Consider the following 23,999-nt stretch of genomic DNA (forward strand, 5'->3'; position numbering starts at 1 on the left):
TTTGCTCATGAGCAAAAATGTTTGGTTTCATTTCCCTGTGAGCACTACTTTCTTTGATGCAAAAAGCCTATTAATGTTATGCTCACAGCAACCCAATCCTTGGAGGGAACATTGGTAGCAGAATGCACACAAAGTTTTTCACATACACACACACTAACACACTTGCATATTCACCCTCAAACTCTTTCTCACAAACACACACACACACACACACACACACACTCTCATTCCTTCCATTTACTCCCCAGACTCTGACTTACATGCACACTCACTCAAGTCTCCTCCTCTTCTACACACACACTCATGTCAGTAACTGCAAACCCTTCACTGCCAACACTTTGAAAAGTAACACAAATCCCTGCAAAAAAAAACCAAGGCACCTAGATCCTTGCCCCATACCAGCACTATCTCAGGACTCAAACAGAAGCAGCCTTATTATTATTATTATTATTAATTATTATATCATGCCCTAGAATCAGGGCCAGTGCAAGGGTATTGGGCACCCTAGGCGACCCTTGCGTTGCCCCCCCCCCCCAGACGTACCCCCCCCCCTACCTGTTTCGGCGCCAACTGTGTGCACACAGGGGCAGATTTTTAATCCTACATGCGCGGGGTACATTTGTGCGTGCTACCCAGCACGCACAAATGTACACACAATTTTATAACATGCGCGCGCTGCCACGCACATGTTATAAAATCCAGGGTCAGCGTGCACAAGGCGGTGCACACTTGTGCACCTTGCGCGCGACGAGCCCTAAGGGAGCCCCGATGGCTTTCCCCGTTCCCACCCCCGGATCGGAACCACGCCCATGACCCCGCCCCTTCCCACCCCTTTTTCAAAGCCCCGGGACATACGCGCATCCCGGGGCTTACGTGCGCCGCGAGTCTATGCAAAATAGGCTCGGCGGGTGCAGGGGCAGGTTTTCAGTGTTACGCACGGAACCCTTTGAAAATCTACCCTAGAGTCTCTATTTCTCTTTGCCACGAGCGGGATAGGCCCCGCTTGCGGCACCATGTGGCTGCTCTTCAGCGCTTCCTACGGCTCTGTGCCCTAGGCGACCACCGAAGTTCACCTTATGGACGCGCTAGCCCTGCCTAGAACACCTACTGGGGTTAAAGAACAAGTTGTACTGCTACAAAGCCCTACAGAAAAACTACATGCCAGCAGAAATACTGCACCTCAGTTACACATGCAGAACACAGACAGACCCTTATCTATTACAGAATAAGGGACCACAAATTAGAAACAGAAACATGCAGACAAAAACAAAGTGGAAAACCTGAGAAACCAGACTCTGAACAGTGGAATACTGAAGAAAGAACAAAATACAAATATGTAATGCACATTCCCAAAGACAATATATGCCAATCACGAAAAATTCAAAATTTTATTTTTTTTTTAGCTTTGTTCTCTAATCAGTTGGTCCCAGGCATTTTTTCCACGTTACCTTTCTCAGTCTTTTTCCAGTTCCTTTTCCAAGGTCTCTTTTTTTTTCCTGTTTTCTCTCTCTTCACCTGTCTTCTTCCTTTCCTCTCTCTCTCACACACACACACACGTACGCGCTCACTCTCACATGTTGTCTCACAAACAGGCTCTCTCACACACACAGGTTTTTGTATGCTCTCTCTCTTTCACACACATACTCTCTCTCACACACACACACATACACTGACTTCAACTCTCACATGTTGTCTCTCTCACACACTCACATGGATCTCACTTTCACATGCTGTCTCTCTCTCATACATACACTTCAATTCTCTCTCATGTGCTGTCTCACACACGTGTGCGCACACACACACACACACATTGTTAGTGACTGACTCCCCCAGAGGGGAGGAGTAGCAATCTGTTGTAGACCTGCTCCCCCAGAGGGGAGGAGTTAGCAATCTGTTATAGATCTGCTCCTCCAGAGGGGAGGAGTTAGCAATCTATTATGAATCTGGCTGCTGGATATTCTGTTGAAGAAGGAATTAGCAATCTGTTAGTGAACACCCCGCCAGGGAGCGCAGTTAGCACTCTGTTACGGATCTTTCTAAGGAGTAGCGATCTGTTAGTGCTCTGCTCCTCCAGAGGGAAGGAGTAGTAACTGTTATGCATTGTTCCTGTAGAAAGATGAGCCAGCAACCTGTATGATCCCCACGGTGTTGCGTTCATGCCTCTTCTCGCCCCTTGCTTTCCCTCTCTACCTGGGATGCGACTCCCTTCGGCTCTGACGGACAGTGCAGCCACGGCTTCTCTCTGCCTCTTGGTCCCGGTTCCCCCAGGCTGGCCTGACGCTACGGATCCGCCATGTTCCCGATGACGTAAGGGCACGCACACGCGCTCCAGACTTTGTACCAGCAAGGGTGCGACCCTCGGGGGGTGTCCCCCCCCGTAGTGACGTCATCCATTTGCACTTTAAAAGGTCTTTGTTTGCTAACCTCTAACGAGTTAGCAAGGAACTCCAACGGGACTTGCTTCGGCAGACCACGATACTTGCAACAATGATCCAAGTCAGCCGGAGAACCCGTCCCCACTGCTCGGCCTTTTCAAACTTACCAGGAGTACCCGCTCCACGGGGGCTCCGCTCTCTCTTCTTGATTTCAGATTGCCAGAACACTCAGAAGACTCCTCATTGCCTGGAAGCGATCGCGGACGTGAACACAGTGAGTTCTATTACATAGGAATCGGTACTCGCTCCACGAGGGCCTACATTCCTATAGCTCTGAAGACTCCCTTCCGTCCAAGACGTTATCGCAGGTACGGAGATTGTGAGTTATATTGGCAAGATTACAGATAGGAACCGATACTCGCTCCACGAGGGCCTATGTTCCTAGAATCCTTTACAGACTCTCTTCTACTCTAGAAGCCATTTCATATACAGCTATTGCGAGTTCTTATTACAGACTGTTTATTGGAATCAGTGCTCGCCTACGGCTCCTGTTCCTTAATGTACTGAAGACTCTCTGTGGCTAAGAGACCATTGCAGAATGCAGACATCTACTATTGTGAGTGTACCATCTTGTATCCAGTATACCTTGTCTATTCACTACTTCTAGTCTCTCTCTACAGCTCAGCGACCCAGAGATTATATTCAAGTATCAGAAGGACTTCAGCCTTGCTGAACACAGTGACTCACTACTGCCACCCCTGGTGGTCCAGTTTCCAGTCTAATAAAGAACTATTGTGTTTATCTCATATTCTAGTCTAGTCGGTGGTTCCTCTCAGATTCTCCTCCAGGGGGCACTGTCATCTGCCATCGGCCCAGGGATTCACCATTTCCTCCAAGTGGTCATTCCTTTCACTATTGTCACCTTCTGGGAGCCAACCACTACAGATCACTAACTCCGCTCACGGAAGTATTATATAGACAGCTACTCCTCTTTCTCTGAGACTTGCCAGCAGCTTATATATATATATATATACAGATTACTACTCCGCAGCGGGGGCATGATAGATTGCTATCTCAGTAGCGAAGTACAATATTCCTATTGTTAGCTCCTCTCCTCAGAAGAGTATCATTATTACAAGATTGCCAACTCCTCTTCCTTAGAGAGTTGATCCATAACAGATTGCTACTCCTTAGCAGATTGGTAACAGATTGCTACTTCCTTTCCTTACAGGAGCATCTAACAGCAGTTCGCTAACAGATCTACAGATAGTTAACTCCTCCCCTCTGGAGGAGCATGTCATTTCATATTGCTACTCCTTCCCCTTTCAGGAGAACAGCAGAACAGCTTGCTAACTCCGCCCTCCTGGCGGAGTGAGCGAAAGCAGATTGTTAACTCCTCCCCTCTGGAGGAGGCAAGTGTAACAGATTGCTGACTCCTCCCCTCTGGAGAAGGAGAGCGTAACACACGGGGAGATAGCTATGTAATATGGATCAGCTTCCGCAGAGAGAGGAGTAATGGTCTGATGTGGGTTGGCTCCCTCAGAGTGGCAGATGATAATACCGCTCTATTAGTGTAAGAAGTAACACTTAGTAGAAATAGTGAATCCTTGGGCCAATGGCAGATGATAGTGCCCTCAAGTGGAGATCTTGAGAGGGACCAACGGCTAGGCTGGAATATTGAGACAAACACAGATAGTTCTTTATTAGACTGGAAGTAGAACCACCAGAGGTGGCAGTAGTGAGTTGATATGCCCGGCAGGGCTGAAGTCCCTCTGATACTGGAACTACAATCTCTGAGCTGCTGAAATGTAAGGAGAGACTATAGGTAGTAAGTAGACAGGGTATGCTGGACATAACCTGTAGTAGATGATACACTCACAATTGTAGATCTTCAGTATTCAGGAACAGGAGCCGCAGGCGAATACTGGTTCCTGTAGGCAGTCTGAAATAGAACTTCACAAACTGTGTCTGGGATGACTTCTGGAATAGAAGAGAGGCTAGAAGAGATTTAGGAACGTAGGCCCTCGTGGAGCAAGTACCGGTTCCTGTCTGTTAATCTGTAATAGTAATCCATAGGATATTGGTATGCGATACTTTCTGAGAAAGGAATTAGGAACATAGGCCCTCGTGGAGCGAGTGCAATGGTAACTCACAATCTCCATACCTGCGATAACGTCTTAGACTGAAGGGAGCCTTAGCGATTAGGAGCAAGGGCCCTCGTGGAGCGAGTACCGTTTCCTATCTGTAATAGGACTCACTGTGTTCACGTCTGCGATCGCCTCCAGGCAATAGGAGTCTTCTGAGTCTTCGGGAACATAGGCCCTCGAGGAGCGAGTACCGGATCCCGTCCAACAATCTGAAAACAAGAATAGAGAGCGGAGCCCTCGAGGAGCGGGTACTCCTGGTAAGTTTGAAAAGGCCGAGCAGTGGAGAAAGCTTTCCCCTTGCTGACTCGGATCGTTGTTGCAAGTAGTGTGAACTGCCAAAGCAAGTTCCGATGGAGTTCCTTGCTAACTCATTTAAGGTTAGCAAACAAAGACCTTTTAAATTGAAAACGGATGACGTCACTACGGGGGGACGCCCCGAGGTTCGCACCCTTGCTGGTACAAAGTCTGGAGCGCGCGCGCGTGCCCTACATCCTCAGGAACATGGTGGATTCGTGGCGTCAGGCCAGCCCGGGGATACCGGGACCAAGAGGCGGGGAGAAGCTGCGGCTGAATCTGTCCGTCTGAGCCAAAGGGAGTCGCCACAAAGGTAGAGAGGGTGGAGCGAGGGCGAGAATAGGCATGAATGCAACACACACACACACGCACATAGGATTTTATTCTCTCATGCTATCTCACACACACATACACACACAAGCTCTCGCTCTCACATGATCTGTCATACAGACATGCTGTGTCTCACACACACAAGGTTCTCACTTTCACATGCTGTCTCTCCTACATACACTCCGGCTCTTTCACACACACACAAACACACACACAGACACACTCACACTCTCACTCTCACTCTCATATGCTGTCTCTCATACACACAGTCTCTCAACTCTCTCTACAGGGTTTCAGCCTCCCTCTCCGCTCCAGGTCTCCTCTTCTTGGACTGTGCAAGATAGGATCTGCAGCAACTCTGCTACAGACACTGTTCCTTTTCTGCACGTGGGCTGATGCTCCTCCTCCTTCCTGCCCTCACAGCTCCGGCAAACTTTTTCTTCTGAGCTGCATGAGCAGGAAAGAGGTGCACCCGGGGCGGATTTTAAAAGGGTTACGCGTGTAACCCTTTTAAAACCCTCCTGGGCGGGCTGAGCCTATTTTGCATAGGCTCGGCGACACGCGCAAGCCCCGGGATGCGCGTATGTCCTGGGGCTTTGAAAAAGGGGCGGGAGCGGGATGCCGGTCCGGGGGCAGTCCGGGGGCGGGACCGAGGCCTCCGGCACAGCAGTCATGCCGGGGGCTTGTGCAACCTACGCCTGCCCGGAGGCAGGCGTAAATAAAGAAACAAAGGTAGAGGGGGAATTAGGTAGGGCTGGGGGGCGGGTTAGATAGGGGAAGGGAGGGGAAGGTGGGGGGGGCGGAGGGAATGGGGAAAGCCATCGGGGCCCCCTAGGGCTCGGCGCGCGCAAGGTGCACAAGTGTGCACCCCCTTGCGCGCACCGACCCCGGATTTTATAACATGCGCGCGCATGTTATAAAATCAGGTGTAGATTTGTGCGCGCCGGGTTGCGCGCACAAATCTATGCCCGCGCGTAGTTTACAAAATCTGGCCCCCAGAGTCCTGCCAATCTTCTCACTTCGGGCTGTGGTGGGATGGACTCCACTAAGGCCCCAATGATCTCTTTCTCACTTTGAGCCATGGTGGGATATGCATGCAGCTTAGAGGGAACAGTGTCTGCAAGCCCTAATGGTGGAGGCAAAATTAGATATTGTTGCTATTACAGAAACATGATTCAGTAAGGCTCATGAATGGGATACAGCCATATTGGGCTATAACCTGTTCAGAAAGGATAGAGAAGACAGAAACAGGGTAGGATTAACTCTTTATGACATAAAACAATATCCAAGCATCTGAAATACAGGGGGTATGGTGAAAAGAAGCTGTGGGCTGTCTTAAAAAAATAAGACGGTGCTTCCATTTACATTGGTGTGGTCTACAAACCTCCAAATCTGATGGAAAAACTGGACAGAGACCTGGCATAAGACATCAAAAAGGTGGGGAAGAAGGGAAAACATTTTGCTTATTGAAGATTTTAATCTACCTGATATGGATTGAAGCATCCCTGCTGCAAAATCTGCAAGAAGTAGAAAAATAGTGAATGTTCTTCAAGGGGCTATTTTCAAACAAATGGTGATGGAACCCATGAGGGGAGAAGCGATACTCAGCCTAGTGCTTACAAATGTGGATAGTGCCTCTAATGTCCAAGTAGGTGCTCACCTGAGCACCAATGATCATCGTATGATATGGTTTGATGTAGCAACCAGGAGGGAGTGAAGTCATTCCAAGATCCAAGTTTTGGATTTCAAAACTACAGATTGGTAAAATGGAGACATACTCTGAGGAGGAGCAAGGAGACTGAGAAAAGATGGATCAACAATGGAACAAATTAAAAGGAGCTATTACTAAGGCAACAAATCTCTATGTAAGAAAAGTAAGCAAATGAACATGGTTCTCAAAGGAGATGGCAAAAAAATAAAAGCTAAAAGATCAGCATCAAAGAGATTATAAGGATCCCAAAAAGAGGATAAAAGGGGAGAATGTCTGGTGAAGTTGAAGGAGATGAGGAAACAGAAGAAAAGATTGCCAAAGAAGTTAAGTGAGGCAACACAACATATATCAGTGAGAGGAGAAAGGCCAGAGGTGGTACTGTAAAATTCAAAGAAGACAAGGAGCAATGTGTGGAGGAAGATGAAGAAATATCAGAAATGGAATAAATGATTGCTTCATGGCACAATTGGTTCAGGAACCAAAGAGAAAGGGAGCTATTTTAGATCTAATTGTAAGTGGAATGCAGAATTTGGTGAAAGAGATACCGGTGAAGGGGCTACTTGGCAATTGTGATCATACAAGATCAAATTTGAATTAATGACTGGAAGTGGGATAATAAGTAATAACTACAGCTCTAGCACTATACTTTCAAAAGGGAAATGGAAAAATGAGGAAAATAGAATAAAATGAAAGGTGTAGCTACAAAGGTTAAGATTGTACAATAGGCATGGACATTGTTTAAAATGCCATCTTAGATACACAGTCCAGATGTATTCTATGCATTAAGAAAGGTGAAAGGAAGGCCAAACGATTACTAGCATGGTTAAAAGGTGAGGTGAAAGGGGCTATTTTAACCAAAGGAACTTCCTTAAAAAAATTGTAAGAAGGATCCATTTGAAGAAAATAGTAACAAGCATAATCATTGGCAAATTAAACATTGATAAGACAGGCTAAGAGAGAATTTGAAAAGAAGATGGCTGAAGAGGCAAAAACATTAAAAAAAAGTTTAAAAACATGGCTCTTCAAAAAAGCTTTTCACAGTGAGAGTGGGGAGTAAGGAATACTAACAGACAAGAAAAAGAACTCCAACACACAGTTAAAAGTTAACAAAGAGCAGTTATCCCTCCTTTATTATTTTTTCTCATACCTAAAGATTAATATACAAGAGTACAGTATCTCTTATATATGGATATTCTATTAGTCATATAAATGGAATTTCCAATCCACGATCCAGATAGCGTATATTATTTGAATCATGTAACCGAAAATTTATTGGCACCTACTAGCTAATTTATAATCATAACCAGACTTATTTATGTGCCTATCTCTAAACCGTTGTGATGGTATACCACTAAACGACGGTATAGAAAAGGTTTTAAATAAATAAATAATAAAAACTTTAAAAAATGTATTTGAAGAGTGAAGCCTGCGAGGAAGTCGGTGGGATTGTTAGATGATCAAGGGATTAAAGGAACATGTAGGGAAGATAAAGCCATCACAGAAAGACTAAATGGATTATTTGCTTCGGTGTTTACTAATGAGGATGTTGGGGAGATACCTGTTCCTCAGACGGTTTTTAGGGGTGATATTTTGGATGAACTGAACCAAATCACAGTGAACCTAGAACATATAGTAGGCCAGATTGTCAAGAGTAGCAAATCACCTGGATTGGATGGTATACACACCAGGGTTCTGAAAGAACTAAAAAATGAAATTTCAGACCTAGTACTAGTAATTTGTAAACTATCAATAAAATCATCCATTGTAACTGAGGACTGGAGGGTAGCCAATGTAACTCTGATATTTAAAAAGGGCTCCAGGGGTGATCTGGGAAACTACAGACTAGTGAGCCTGACTTCAGTGCAGGGAAAAATTGTGGAAACTATTCTAAAGAGCAAAATCACAAAACATATAAATAGACATGATTTAATGGGACACAGCCAACATGAATTTACCCAAGGGAAGCCTCAAAAATCTGCTACAGTTTTTTGAAGGGGTTAATAAACATGTGGATAAAGGTGAACTGGTAGATGTAGTATATTTGGATTTCCAGAAGGCATTTGTCAAAGTCCCTCATGAGAGGCTTCTAAGAAAACTAAAAAGTTATAGGATAAGAGGTGATATCCTTCTGTGGATTGCAAACTGGTTAAAAGACAGGAAACAAAGAGTAAGATTAAATGGCCAGTTTTCTCAGTGGAAAAGGGTAAAAAGTGGAGTGCCTCCGGGATCTGTACATGCACCAGTGCTTTTTAATATATTTATAAATGATCTGGAAATGGTTACAACAAGTGAGTTGATCAAATGTGCAGATGACACAAAATTATTCAGAGTATTTAAATCACAAGTGGATAGTGATAAATTGCAGGAGTACTTGTGAAACTGGAAGATTGGGCATTCAAATGGCAGATGAAATTTATTGTGGACAAGTACAAGATGATACATATAGTTACATGATGTCGTATTCCATATTAGGAGTTACCTCCCAGGAAAAAGATCTAGGCATCATACTGAATAATACATTGAAATTGTTGGCCCAGTGTGCTGCGGCAGTCAAAAAAACAAATAAAATGTTAGGAATTATTAGTAAGGGATTGGCAAATAAAACGGAGAATGTCATAATGCCTCTGTATCGCTCCATGGTGAGACCGCACCTTGAATATTGTGTGCAATTCTGGTCGCCGCATCTCAAAAAAGATATAGTTGCACTGGAAAAGGTACAGAGAAGGGCAATCAAAATGATAAAGGACATGGAACAGTTTCCCTGTTAAGAAAGGCTAAAGAGGTTAGCACTGTTCAGCTTGGAGCAGAGACGGCTGAGAGGGATATGATAGAGGTCTATAAAATCATGACAAGACTTGAACAGGTAAATGTGAATCAGCAGGGGGAAAAGGGGAATTGGATTCATACAGTGACCAATGAGGGCCCCTACTTTTACGGTCTGGGCAAACAAGTATGGGGGTAATTTGCTGATGCGGCAATTACTACCCTTAATCAATAAGCCTTGATACTGTTGATTCAACTCAAACATAGCTTTCTGCTTCAACAGCAAGACATAACAGAGAATTGGATTTAAACAGCAACCAACGAGGGCCCTGATGTTTACTGTATGTGAAACTGATAAGCTTGGGCTAACCTACAAGGCGCAGCAGATATTACCATAAGCTCACTGGGAAGATTGGATGGATTATTTGGTTCTTTTCTGCCATCATTTCTATGTTTCTATGGTTATTTACTATTTCAGATAATACAAGGACTAGGGGGAACTCCATGAAGTTAGCAAGTAGCACATTTAAAACAAATCGGAGAAGATTCTTTTTCAATCAATGCACAATTAAACTCTGGGATTCATTGCCAGAGGATGTGGTTAAGGAAGTCAGTGTCACTGGGTTTAAAAAAGGTTTGGATAAATTTCTGGGGGAGAAGTCCATAAACTTCTATTAATCATGTTGATTTAGGGAATAGCCACCTTTTATTACTGTCATGGTGGCTGGGGTCTGGAAACACCCCCTCAGGAGCAGGGCAACCTGCCTAGCCAACCTCCCCCTCTGCAGGTTGAGCCCTTGGGTTCTGGGAGCCAGCAGGACAGCTACAATGGCTGAACATCATGGTTGCTTACGACTGGAAGCTGGGCTGGTTTTCTGCCTGGCCAGCCCTCTCCTCTGCAGGTTGAACCCTTGGGTTCTCGGAGCTGGTGGGGCTTAACTGGACGAGGCTGGATAAGGTGGGACAGGCTAGATAAACTGGACAAAGCAGGGAAGATACAAGCTGGAACTTGAGGTCAAACACAGACTGGACGTTGTAGGCAGAGATAGACTGGAAGCAGAGGTCTGGGTTCTGGAACAGGGAAGAAGCTGAGGACTGGATACTGGAACAGGCTGAGGACTGGATACTGGAACAGGCAAGGAGCTGAGGACTGGATACTGGACCAGTTAAGGAGCTGAAGACTGGATACTGGACCAGTTAAGGAGCTGAAGACTGATTATTGGGACAAGAGAGTAGCAGAAGCTGAACAAGGGCAGGAATTGGGTACAAATATAGGCTGCACAAGATACCAAGCAGGGCTGGAACTGGATATAGACCGGTTTGGGCAAGGCAAAGCAGGGAATGGATGCTAGTGACTGGACTGGGCAAGGAACAACAAGACCAGACAAGGACAGGACTAAATAAGTAGACTAGAGCAGGACTAGACAAGGCAGACAAGGGTAGGAGCAGCCAAGGACAACACAGGACAGAAAACACTGAGGCTCAAAGGCAGCAACACAGAAAGCCCACAGGCAGCTAAGAATAAAGCCCAGAGGCCACTAAGCAAGGAGAAGCCTGAGTATGCCACAGAGTAAGCCCTAAGGTAAGAAGAAGCATAGAGGCCACAAGGAAAGGTTAGGCCTGAATAGGCCAGAGAGCCAGATACAAGGAGAGAGCCTGGAAGCCACAAGATATGGTAAGGCCTGAGTAGGCCACAGAGCAAGGTGTAAGGAGACAGAAGGAGACAAAAGGCTTGGAGGCCACAAGGTAACATAAGGCCTATCTAGGCCTTAAGAAAAGGAGCAAGATACAGGAAGGCCCAGAGGCCACAAGTCATGGAGCAAGATAAGAACGGCCAGGTCAGAGAGCCAAGTGTGCTTCTATGAAAAGGCATCTAGGTTCTGGCAAGGCAGGATTAAATGGAGCTGGAGCTTGGGTGTGGTGTGAGCAGCAAGGCAGAGATTGGCTGGAGGTGAAGCTTGCTAAGGATCCCTGGTGGAGAGGAGGCTGCACCGACATCAGTATCATGGGATCTATTTAATATTTGGGTACTTGCCAAGTTCTTGCAATCTGGATTGGCCACTGTTGGAAACAGGATGCTGGGCTTGATGGACCCTCAGTCTGACCTAGTAAGGCAACTTCTTATGTTCTTATTAAACAAATACTTCTGTTCAGTGTTCATAAAGAAAACCTGGAGAAAGATTGTTGCTGCTTGACAAAAGCGCAAATGCAAGTGGGGTAGATGCAACTCCATTTACAGAAGAGAATGTATGGGAAGAACTAGGAAAACTGAAAGTGGACAAGGCCACGAGGCCAGATGAAGTACATCCTAGGATACTGAGGGAGCTCAGAGATGTGCTGGCGGGTCTGCTGAAAGACCTGTTCAATAGATCCCTGGAAATAGGAGTGGTGCTGCAAGATTGGAGAAGAGCAATTGTGGTTCCGATTTATAAAAGCGGTAGCAGGGAGAAGGCTAGAAACTACAAGCTGATTAGCCTTACCTCAGTGATGGGAAAATTAATGGAAACTCTGCTAAAATATAGGCTAGTGAACTATTTATAGTCTAAAGGGTTGCTTGATCCAAGAAGAAGGTCCTGTCAAACAAATCTGATTGATGTTCTGAATGGGTATATAGGAAATTAGAAACATAGAAACAATGTGGCAGAAAAATCCGTATGGTCCATCCAGTCTGCCAATCTGTCCAATTAATTTAGCATTATAATTCTCATCACTTCATTAGAGATCCCCTGTATTTATCTCATACTTTCTTGAATTCAGATACTGTTTTTGTCTCCACCACTTCCACTGGGAGACTGTTTCACACATCCACTAGCCTCTCTGTAAAGAAATATTTCCTAAGATTACTCCTGAGTCTACCCACTTTCATCCTCAACTCATGACCCCTCATTCTAGAGTCTCCTTTCCATTTAAAATGGCTCACCTCCTGTGCATGGAAACCTTTGAGATATTTGAATGTCTCTATCATATCTCCACTACCTCACTTTCCTCTAAGGTCTACATGTTTAGATCTTTAAGTCTATCCCCATATGCTTTAGAACGAAGACTGCTGACCATTTTAGTAGCCATCTGAACTGACTTCACCTTGTGAAGGTGCGGTCTCCAGAATTGTACACAGTATTCCAAGTGAGGTCGCACCAGGGTCCTATACAGGGGCAATATCACCTCCTTTTTTCTGCAGATCATTCCTCTCCCTGTGCAACCAAGCATCTTTCTGGCTTTTACTATCGCTTTTCCACCTGTTTGGCCACCTTAAGGTCATCAGATACAATCATCCTCGGATCCTGCTCTTCCTTTGTGCTTAGGAGAATTTCGCCTCCAATACTGTACCTTTCACGGGTTTTGCAGCCTAAATGCATTACTCTGCATTTTTTAGCATTAAACCTTAACTGCCAGCCCTTAGATCATTCCTCGAGCTTCGCTAGATACCTCCTCATGTTTTCCATACCTTCTTTCAAGAAAGAGCACTCGATGTGGTTTACTTGGATTTTAGCAAAGCTTTTGATACAGTCCCACATAGGAGGCTCATAAATAAAATGAGAAGCCTAGGAGTGGGTGTCAATGTGGTGGAAAGGATTACAGTTGGTTGACTGAAAGGAGAAAGTGGATAACTGTAAATGGAACCTACTCTGAAGAGAGAAAAGTGGAGTCCCTCAAGCATCAATTTTGGGATCACAATTAGGAAAATGGATGCTCGTTAATTGAGCATCCCTCTTCCTAATCTGACTGCCGGCACCCTTTTTTTTTGGACAGTTCTAATTTTTCAGTGACTCCAACAATATTGCCATGATACTAAGTCAGAGGAAGTACAGAAAAACAGTATTTTCTGCAGTTTTGTACACTTTTTGGGCTCCTCAAAAATTAACGCCTGATCCAGGCAGGCGTTAACTTTGGAAAGAAAAAATGTGCACGTCGGACGCACATTTTTATTTTGCACACTGGGGGAATAGCTAATAGCCTCATCAACATGAATTTACATTTGATGAGCACAATTGCCTTCGCGGGGGGGGGGGGGGGGGGGGGGGGTTTGGATGTGCATTTTGGACACATTAATCCCCTTATAGCATAAGGGGTTGTGGATGCGCATCCAAAACGCATATCTAACCACAGGTTAACCTCCCAGAAGAGGTGGTGAAAATGAGAACGATGATGAAATTCAAAGGGCATAGGTTAACAACTGCGGATCCCTAAAGGCAAGAGGATGGAAATGAAGAAACAGGGTAAGCTACATATATTAACTTTAGGTGCAACATTTCGGATTGGGAATAACCTGCATGGAGTGGCAGTTACTACCCTTAAGATAAGGCTTGCAGTGATCAGCATAGAGGTGGTCACTGCAACTGAGGCCACAAATTCATGGCTTAGATTATGGCATAGAGCAATTATTTATGAGACACTTCACATTTGCAGCCCAGTTAGCCTTGACGCTTTAGATGTAACTACAACATCACTTTCTGCTTTGATGGCAGGGGCACTGGATTCAGATGACAGCCAATGCTTGGCCCCGACTTTTACAGTCCAAGTTACTGATACGCAGACATTTGGGAAAAAGCATTATGTAGCACAGGACTGCTTCCAAGGCCAAATCCAAAAGCAAAGCATGTTCAAGCAGCATTCCTTGAATTATCAAGAAGCCTGGTCACCAAGTAAAAATGTTGCCAGCAGTAATTTTGCTATGGTTTTGACAGTTGCTTGGTTTTGATTCTAAATATTACTACCCTTAACATAAGGTTTGGGGGTAACCAGCATGGAGCAGCAATTACTACCCTTACCATAAAGCTTGGGGAAACTGTATGGAGCAGCAGTTACTACCCCTAGCATAAGGCTTGGTGGTGACCTGCACGATGCAGCAGTTCCTACCCTTAACATAAGGCTTGGTAAAACCTGCAAGGAGTGGCATTTACTACCCTTAACATAAAGCTTGGGGAAACTTGCAAGGAGCGGCAGTGTTACTACCCTTAGCATAAGGCTTGGGGGTAACCAGCATGGAGCGGCAGTTACTACCTGTTACGCCTGTCGGTCACAGACGGCTGCGACCTCTTATGCTCACCTCTTTCCCCCCCCCCCCCCCGCTCCATCAAGAATGGCAGTCTCTACCAGCCCACGCCGACCTCTCCGGTGTTCCCGGGACAGCGTGGGTGCTGCCGACCACCATCTTGGATCTGGAGTTACCTAGACATGCGTGCAAGGGTCTCATTTGAACATGTCATGACGGGAACCTCGGGGGTGTCCCCGCCCGATGGCGTCAACCTGCCAGTGTATTTAATCTGACCTGCCCTTGCCTTCCTCGAGTTAGCAAGGAGTTCCGTCTTGCTGAATTCTCCACTTCAAGGACTTCCTGTTCCTGACTTAGTCTTGGCATACAGACACTCTGAGTACCCGCTCCTTGGGGACTTCCCTGCGTTCCTGGCTATCCGCTCCTCGGAGGGCCTTCCTACCTGCTACTGAACCTGCTTCTCTGGTCGCCATCGCGCTCCAGGAACCTCCTACTGTGAGTACCTCTACTGACTTCTATTATACAGACTGCATTGAAGATTCCACAGGGTGTACCCCGATCCTCGAGCCACTACCGCCTCCCTTCTGTGGGAGTCATTCACCTTCCTGCTCTACAGAATACCTACATACCATTTACAGGAGCCTCTTCCGGGTTCCGGCATCGCTTCCAGTTCTTTAACATTGTTGTGTCCGTCAGTGCCCGATGCCCTCTCTGGCGCCTCCCTCTCTGACCGTGGGAAGATTGACTGCCTTGGCGTTCTTCTGCCACTTGTCCTCGGGCGTTCCTAGACTGGCTCGATGCTGCAACTGCCATGTTTCCTGGAGGCCTAGGGGCGCGCGCGCGGTGCGGCCCCGATTGAAATACCGGCAATGGCGCGAACCTCGGGGGCGTCCCCCGAAGATGACGTCACCTGCGACGGATATTTAAGGTCTCAGTATTTGCTAACAGATTGAGTTAGCAAGGGTTTCGCTACCTAAGCTACTCTGCCTTCGGACTTAGCAGAGGTACCCGCTCCTCGGGGGCCTCGCTCTCTCTCCTTTGTTTTTCAGGTGACAGTCTGGAACCGGTACTCGCTCGTCGAGGGCCCTCATTCCCAGACTTGCTCTTCTGCCTGGAAGCCTTCACTACCAACTATATCAACTACATCAGTGAGTTACCATTGTTCTCTCTGAGCTTTCCCTGGAACCAGGTACTCGCTCCTCGAGGGCCTGTACTTGCCAGCTCCTGGGCTTCATTGGGACATTGTGTGAATGTTACCATCTGAATACTCTGCCTACTCACTATATCTCAGTCTCTCCTCTGCTCAGCCTCCAGGGATCGCTGTTCCAGTCTCTGAGGAACTACCGCCCAGCCGGGCTTATTAGCTCACTACTGCCATCTCTGGCGGTTCAGTAAACTGTTTAATAAAAGAACTAGTGTGTGTCTGTCTCCATACTCTGAGCCTGACTGGTGGTCCCTCTCGGGATCTTCCCCTGGGGGCGTGGTCATCTGCCACTGGTCCAAGGATCCACCTACAACTACCTCAAATACCAACAGAGGGCTAACTCCTATCTGATTGCTCTTCCCATCAGGCATCAGATCATCAACAGATTGCTAACTCCCAGCTTTCTTAACAGAGCATTAACAACAAACATCTAACTGTACAGACATCCTCGGCATACCCTGCTCCGTGGGCCACTACCGGATCTTCTCGGCTGTGTCTCACTCTGGGTAATTCCCATTGCCCAGGACTGTACGAACATTTCCATTTCCATGGAGACTAATTCTTCTTTCCTATTTAATAAAGTCTTCATTCCTAGCTGTGCCCCACATCACTGAGACTGCACCGGCTGATGGGTGAGGCTCACAGGGCTCCTCCCTGTGCGTGGAGACATCGCTCATCTCAGCCCAGGGGTTCACAGCATTCCTTAAACATAACACTATGCTTAACATAAAGCTTGGGGAAACCTGCAAGGATTGGCAGTTACTACCCCTAGCATAAGGCTTGGGGTGACCTGCACGATGCAGCAGTTCTTACCCTTAACATAAGGCTTGGGGGTGACCTGCAGGATGCAGCAGTTCCTACCCTTAACATAAGGCTTGGGGGTGACCTGCAGGATGCAGCAGTTCCTACCCTTAACATAAGGCTTGGGGGTGACCTGCAGGATGCAGCAGTTCCTACCCTTAACATAAGGCTTGGGGTGACCTGCAGGATGCAGCAGTTCCTACCCTTAACATAAGGCTTGGGGGTGACTTGCTTGGAGCAGCAATTGCTGCCCTTGACAGAGGGTTTGGGTTGGTCTGCATAGAGTGGCAGTTGCCACCATATGCAGCTTCCCGGGCAGACTGAATGCACTATTTGGTCTGCTGTTGCAGACTGTTACTATATGTAACCTCCTATTATCCGATGACAGCCACATCAGCCAGAACATATCCTGACCTTAGTAGTCTGTTATTTTTCTGTAGTGGCTGTGTAGGTCAAAAAAGATTTTTCCAGTAAGCAGATGTGTCACATGAAGATTAATTTTTAGGCACTTGCTTTCACCACTGCAGGTTGCACTTTTAAACTGAGGAGGAAGTATCAGAAACTCTGTCCCACTTCCCATTTTGAAGAACTGCTCAGATATTTTCCCAGACCTTCCAAGCACACTAAAATGACAGAAATAGCACCAGAGAACGGCTAAACCCCTGCTGGCAGACTGGTGCCCCAGCCTTTCTCTTGGTGAAACTCCTACCCTTCCATTTTCTCCCTGCAGTTTGAATGTTTTAGCCTTGGAACATGAAGCAGCATGGCTGCAGCATCCGTCCACCGGGCTAGGCCAAAATAAAGGGCAACGCGGATTGCAGGCCAGAGCTTTCATTGCTCTAACATGCTGCAATGCTCCCTTCTGCGCTGAGCTGATGAAGGGGTGGATCGTGGTGATTGAATGCGGGTTACCAATGCAATTAAGTTAGTGCAATAAAGGACTCTCATCTATAACTTGTTTGTTGACCCTTATTTCCGCCTATTCAGAAATGTGAGCTCTCCCTCGAGGCCGTGGAGAGAAGGCGGATGCCGCAGTACCTAAGTGCCCGAGCACAGGCTTCGGCAGTGGACGGGAGGCGCCGCTGCAGACCACTGTTGCTACATTAATTTAGTTAATTACCATGTTTAAGTGAGTAATAACATATCTCATTACTGTTCCTTTCCAGGTAACCAAATGTTCAATTAACCCCGCGCTTCATAAATGTAAATTGTTTAGCGACACTGGGTGCGATGACGCAGCCCTCCCCGGTCGCCCTGGCAAAGGAGACAGATGGAGCCGAGTTAAAAGGCGGGAGTTTGTGTGCGATTTCATTTCTCCCACGCCGAATGCTCTTTAAAAAAAACAACCCCAAAACAAACTACTTTTACTTATTTATGTGACTTGGGAATTGCAATCCGATCAGCAGCTGAGAAAAACAAAACAAAACACAGAAGGCTGAGAACCTTTTCCCAGCCCGAAAGGGTGCCATATAACCCCGGAGACATAAACTGAAAGCCCGCGGCTTTATTTTTAGCTTGCCAGCTCCTCAGGCGCCTCCACGTAGCGCTCGCTGATTGTGTTGTGCTTCTTATGCGCGTGTCCGTCTCGAGCTTGGGTTCGCAACTGGGCCCCCTCCAACAAAATAGTATTAAAAAGCTGGCGTTTAGTTTAAAGGAAAACTGTCTAAAATCTAAACACGAGAGCCCAACGTGAAGAGTGAATAGCCTCCCAAAATGTATTTTGTTTCTCACTAATTGCAATTTTATTACAGCTTTCTTTTACGGTTTTAAGTTTTTTATCTCCGATTGCTTCACAAGAAACTAATTATTATATTCAAGGCCTTTATATATAGAGAATACCACTCCTTTAGCGTTTTGGTTTTTTTTTTTTTTGGCTTACATATTGTATGATTTGGCCTAAGTTTTTATGGTGTTTTTAAATTGTTTTTATTATGCCAGGTTTTTAAAATTTGTTTTGCTGGTGTTTGTTCTTTTTGCAAAAATATTTTTTATATTAATGTACACCACACATGTATATAAATAATAAATAAAATATTCCCTTATTACTATAGCACAGAAATAATAATAAACAAATGTATTACTGTACAAAATTATGCCACACTTTGGTATCCCAATACCAGGAATTGACCTAAATACTCATTACACAGAAGTGCAGAGCTGTGTGTAATGGTTGTATATATACATAGGGCCTCAGTAGAGCTATTAGCTATATTTTAGGCCAATGGCTGGGTCAGCCAGCTCCCAGAGCAGTCCAGGGGGCAGAGCTAGCAACTGGGGTGGGGTAGGAGAATGGGTCTCCCTCCAAAATGATGCAGCCAGCCAGCGGGGGTCCTCCCCTCAATGATGTGATTTCTGGCCACGTAGCAGCCGCAGATGGATTTGAAGGGCTCCTGCTGCCACTGTATTTATTTATTTATTGAGTTTTATATACCGTCATTCGGTAGAGCCATCATAACGGTTTACAGATTATGTAGTTATCTTAGCAGTTGAGCAACGGTAAAACTATGTGAACATTATATGTTTTCTTAGCAGTTGTGTAACAGTAAAACAATGTGAACATTTTCAGATATAAAATAGCGGGTTTCACTGGAGTCCTGCCTTAAACAAAGTGTGTTGGCATGCCTCACCTGCCTTGACCACATTGTACATTTGTGATATACAATGTAGCTCAGTCATGAGCAGGAGTACAGGAACCAAACAGCGGTATCAGTGTAGCTAAAGATTACTCGTGCCCTATTTTTGTATCTGTAAGCAGTATACCGGAGGAGGGGTATAGTATGTGCATAACATAAGCAGTATCAACACACACTGGGCTAGATTTTATACAGGTATAAGGAGTATCAATAGAAGTACCTAGTATACAGGACTATCTAGACAATGCATGGGTGTGCCGGCATACAGTAGCTTGATAGTACACAGGAGCATCAGTGTCTTGTATTTAGACAGTATGCAGGAGTATTAAAGAATAGTACATGTCAAATTGTGTTTCTACAGAATCCTGCTGCTTGCCCCTGGAGTGCTGTGCTTCGTTCTGCTGAAATATTTCAATGCAAAGCGTGCTATGCGGTTTTGCACATACATTATTAAGTACCCTGGGATAAAGGAAATGTGTTTGTTTCCTTTTAAAACAAACACATGAATTTTGAGTTCAGTTTTATACAGTTCCATGGAGGCTAGATAATGTATGATGTCACCAGGTGCTGCTCTAGCTGCCTGGCAGTTAACTAGTCTGCTCAGAGCAGAACAGGCTAGCGCTTCGTTTTATGATTGTTCATAAGCTCGAGTGCAGCCAGCTCTAGGGTGCATGTCCTGCCAGTACATTTCTGGCATTTAAACAGTAAGATCATCTTCTTCCTCTGTACACTGGCTGCTGCTCATACAGCACAAATTTGCAGCATCAAGGTAGAAGGGGGTCTTTGTAGAACCTCTGGAGGCCCCCGGAAGGAGAATGGTATTTTCTAATGTCATCCTGCATGCCTGAGTCAATGCAGCTAAGTATCATGTACATCCTGGGGGAGGACTACTCTCCCATCTGTCAATACCTCTGACCTATTTATCTTTGTGTACTTAAACAGAAGGCGAGGGGGTAACCTGGGTGGAGCAGCAGTTACAGCCCTAAACAGAAGACGTGGGCAACCTGCACAGAGCAGTAGTTACAACCCAAAAAGTCAGTGGTACTACTTTATTTATTTATTTATTTATTTATTTGAGTGTTTTATATACCATCTTTCCAAAATAAGATCACAACGATTTACAAAATCAGTATTCAGATACTGGGTCAACATTCCCATTCTGTGTCATTATTCATATTCTAGGTCAATATAACAGCAAATACATATTCTAGGTTGACACATCAAGTACAAGGTAACTAGGGTGCTTTGATGTAGGGTTGTAACCTATGATTTCCATTTCATTGTCTTTCATGTTACAAACGGGTAGATTTTCAAAGGGTATACGCGCGTAACCCTTTAAAACCTACCCCTGCGCGCACCGAGCCTATTTTGCCGATTTCGGAGCGGCCTCGGAGGGAACGGGAAAGCCATCGGGCCTCCCCTAGGGCTCGGTGCACGCAAGGTGCACAAGTGTGCACCCCCTTGCGCGCGCCGACCCCGGATTTTATAACCATGCGTGGTTATAAAATCGGGTGAACATTTGTGCGTGCCAGGTAGTGCGCACAAATGTACCCCGCGCACCTAAGATTAAAAATCTGCCCCACAGTATGCACTTAACATTGCTCAATACTTATTGCTCAATCTGCTAGCATAATCTAAGATTCTGACTGTGATGTTATCGGCATATTGGACTTTTTCATTAATTCATAAGCATTTCCAAAGAGCCATGTTTTCAGTTCCCATTTGAAACTCTTTCTTTCTGTTATCTGGCGTAGAGACTCTGGAAGAGAATGCAACAACTTAGGGCCTGCTATGGAAATCATTCAATCTCTTATTTGTGTTAGGTGTGTGGTCCGTGTTGTAGGCACCTTTAGAAGTCCTTTGTCTTGCGATCTTAGGGCACTCTGCGGTGTGTATGGCTGAAGAGTCACTCCTATTAAGCATGGGTTAATGTTTATGATATTACAAATTAGAGTTAATACTTTATAATGAATTTTGTATTGAACAGGAAGCCAGTGCAGTGCTATCAGTGAGGGGGTGATGTGGTCAAATTTCCTTCTCCTTAGTAAGAGTCTAGCAGAGGCATTTTGTAGTAACTGTATTGGTTTTAATAGTCCTGAAGGTAGGCCTAGTAATAGGGAGTTGCAGTAATCTATATTTGAAAATATTAGTGTTTGTAAAACAGTGCAGAAGTCTTGTATTGTTAGCAATGGTTTCAGCCGATGTGTTCTCAGCTTGGGATATCCTGTTTTAATTAATTTGCTTATATGCTTTTTCATTGAAAAGTTCTCATCAATCTGTATTCCTAAGTCTCGTACTTGATCTGAGGGTGTAATGTTAAAATTTCATAGGGTAAGGGTTGGCGGTTTGATTATTGTAGAATTTCTCCTTAGTATCAGCTGAGATAGTTTTTATTGTATTGCCTTCATGTAAGTGGACAGGGTCGAAGCAGTTTTTTCAAATGATTTGTCGAATGGGATGTAGAATTGTATATCAATCATCTGCATATAGGAAGAAGTTGATTCCTAGTTCCGCTAGTAGTGTACATAGAGGTAGCATATAAATGTTGAATAGTGTAGCCGACAGTGCTGACCCCTGGAGAGCTTGGGTGAGGGACATGAGGAAAGGGGGAATGGGGGAATGGGTGTCAGGTTTCATGTGGGAATTTGTGGGATGTGCTTTGTTTTATTTTATTGGGTCATGCTTCGGTTCAGGTCCCCCACAAGAAATATTGGTTAGTTTAAAAAGTGTCAATTGGTATGGTTCTGTATTCCCATTGGCTGTTTCTGTATTCCCATTGGCTGTTTCCTTCTAAAGAGACACTAAGGAGACAGCCAATGGGAATGCAGAACCATACCTCGAGCTAACGGTCTACTCCCCAGTTGACACATTTTGTTACTTATTGACATTTTTTGTCAGTGCGCACTAACAACCAGTTAGTGTGTCTTTAGTCCTATTAGGGTGCACTTACTCCGGAAATAGAAACTTAGGTAATGCGCACTAATGGGAGTTAATGCGCACTGACATGTAATTAGTGCGCCCTAAGCCCCGTTAGGGCGCACTAAGCCTGTAACATAGGTAGTATGCACTAATGGGACTTAGTACGCACTAACTATGTTAGTGCGCATTAACTCCCGTTAGTGCGCACTAAGATAAAAAATGAATTTTTCTGAATTATCGGAAAAATTCCCTTCGTTTATCGGGTCTCCCGATCCATGACAAATTAGACAATAGGGAGACAATAGAGAGAGTGGATGGGTCATTTTGGTCTTTTCCTGCCAACATTTACTATGGTATTACATATCCTTATGATGTCTTTATCCCCACCTTATTGTCCTTTACTTCTTTCTTTGAAGCACTAAGGGCCTGATTTTCTAAGGCTTTGGGAAAAATGCTTAGTGAATGAGGCCCTAAGTAGGTAAATATTGACCTGCTGTAACATGCTTTGAACTCTCTTGTTGGAAAAGTGTGAAAATGATGATGACAAGGTTCTACACCGCAGTCTATCATGCAGAAAACAGGTGAAACTGAAGCTGCCTTGGAGAAGATGAGGTGCTTCCTGTGTTGGGAGGGAAGGCATACCTGTAAAAAATGCCCTAAGGCAAATTAGGCCTGCCAATCCTGTTCCTTCCTCTGCAGTCCCCTCATCCATAACTCCCATTGTTGACATGGCAGCAGTGAGGCCACCCACCTCTGGCCCACCCATTCCTCTGGAGGCCCCAGTCTTGGCTGTCTTGTTACTACTGTCAGGATTGACTCTGTCGATAACAGGGTAACTCCCACCATCAATGCCCTGAATGCCACTAAATTCTTAGTAACCCAGCCTGTTCTCATTACCCAGGCCACAGGTAAACAGGTGATTATGAAGGGGACCTCTCCCTCTATCATCTATAGTCACTATTAAAACACCAGCCTGCTTTCCACCTGGTCATAAAGTGGGCAACTGGTCATCCCCTCAAACACACCTAGAAGGCCACTAAGAAGATGAAGAAGGTGTGTCTGAGTAAGGTTAAGGGTGCAATATCTTCCACTGTCACCTTAAACAAACCTGCCTCTATCCTCCGTGTTCCTGAGGAAGCTGCCCTTGTTAATGCCATCACCCAGGCAGCTGCCTCAGATGATATAGTAGTTATCCTAGTGTTGCCAGACCCTATGGAGAAGTCGGCTGCCTTCCCAGTTCCATTTGGGGGGGGACAGAAAACTGTCTCTAAGAACCTTAACATAGCCAAGCACAATACATAAGAGGGATGGTAGAATATTGAGATTATGCAAGCCATACACACCCTGCTACTAACCCCTCACCTGTGGTTCCACCTAATATCATCTGTGGTTCAACCTTTCCTGATAACATCTCTGTTATGGAGGAGGAGAAGGCAAAGCAGGGACAAAGGAGATGGGTGGGACTGGGGAACATGGGGACCAGTTGTGAAATGTCCCAAGGAGGGGAAAGCCACCCTGGAAAAATTGTGGGAGTTCTTTGGTTCCTTAGGAAGAAGAGGACTCAGAACTGAAGCAGGAATTCCTAGCCAGGTGCAAAGCCAGGTCTGACTCTGGATATAGAGATCAAGGTCAAATTGTTTAATAAGGTTGATGAGGCCTCAGGAGAAGAGGAGTCAGTAGAATGACTGATGATAAGAGGGTCTGCAAATATACTGACTTAGCCATGGAGATTGGCTCCATAGAAGCATCCATCATTTGGCCACTAGAATTTCTGGTGATCCCAGCAGCATTGACCATAACCTCTCCCAAAAAGCTAATGGAGGTACTGG

This window comes from Rhinatrema bivittatum, chromosome 3 (genome assembly GCF_901001135.1).
Source record: "Rhinatrema bivittatum chromosome 3, aRhiBiv1.1, whole genome shotgun sequence".
Lineage (NCBI taxonomy): Eukaryota > Metazoa > Chordata > Amphibia > Gymnophiona > Rhinatrematidae > Rhinatrema > Rhinatrema bivittatum.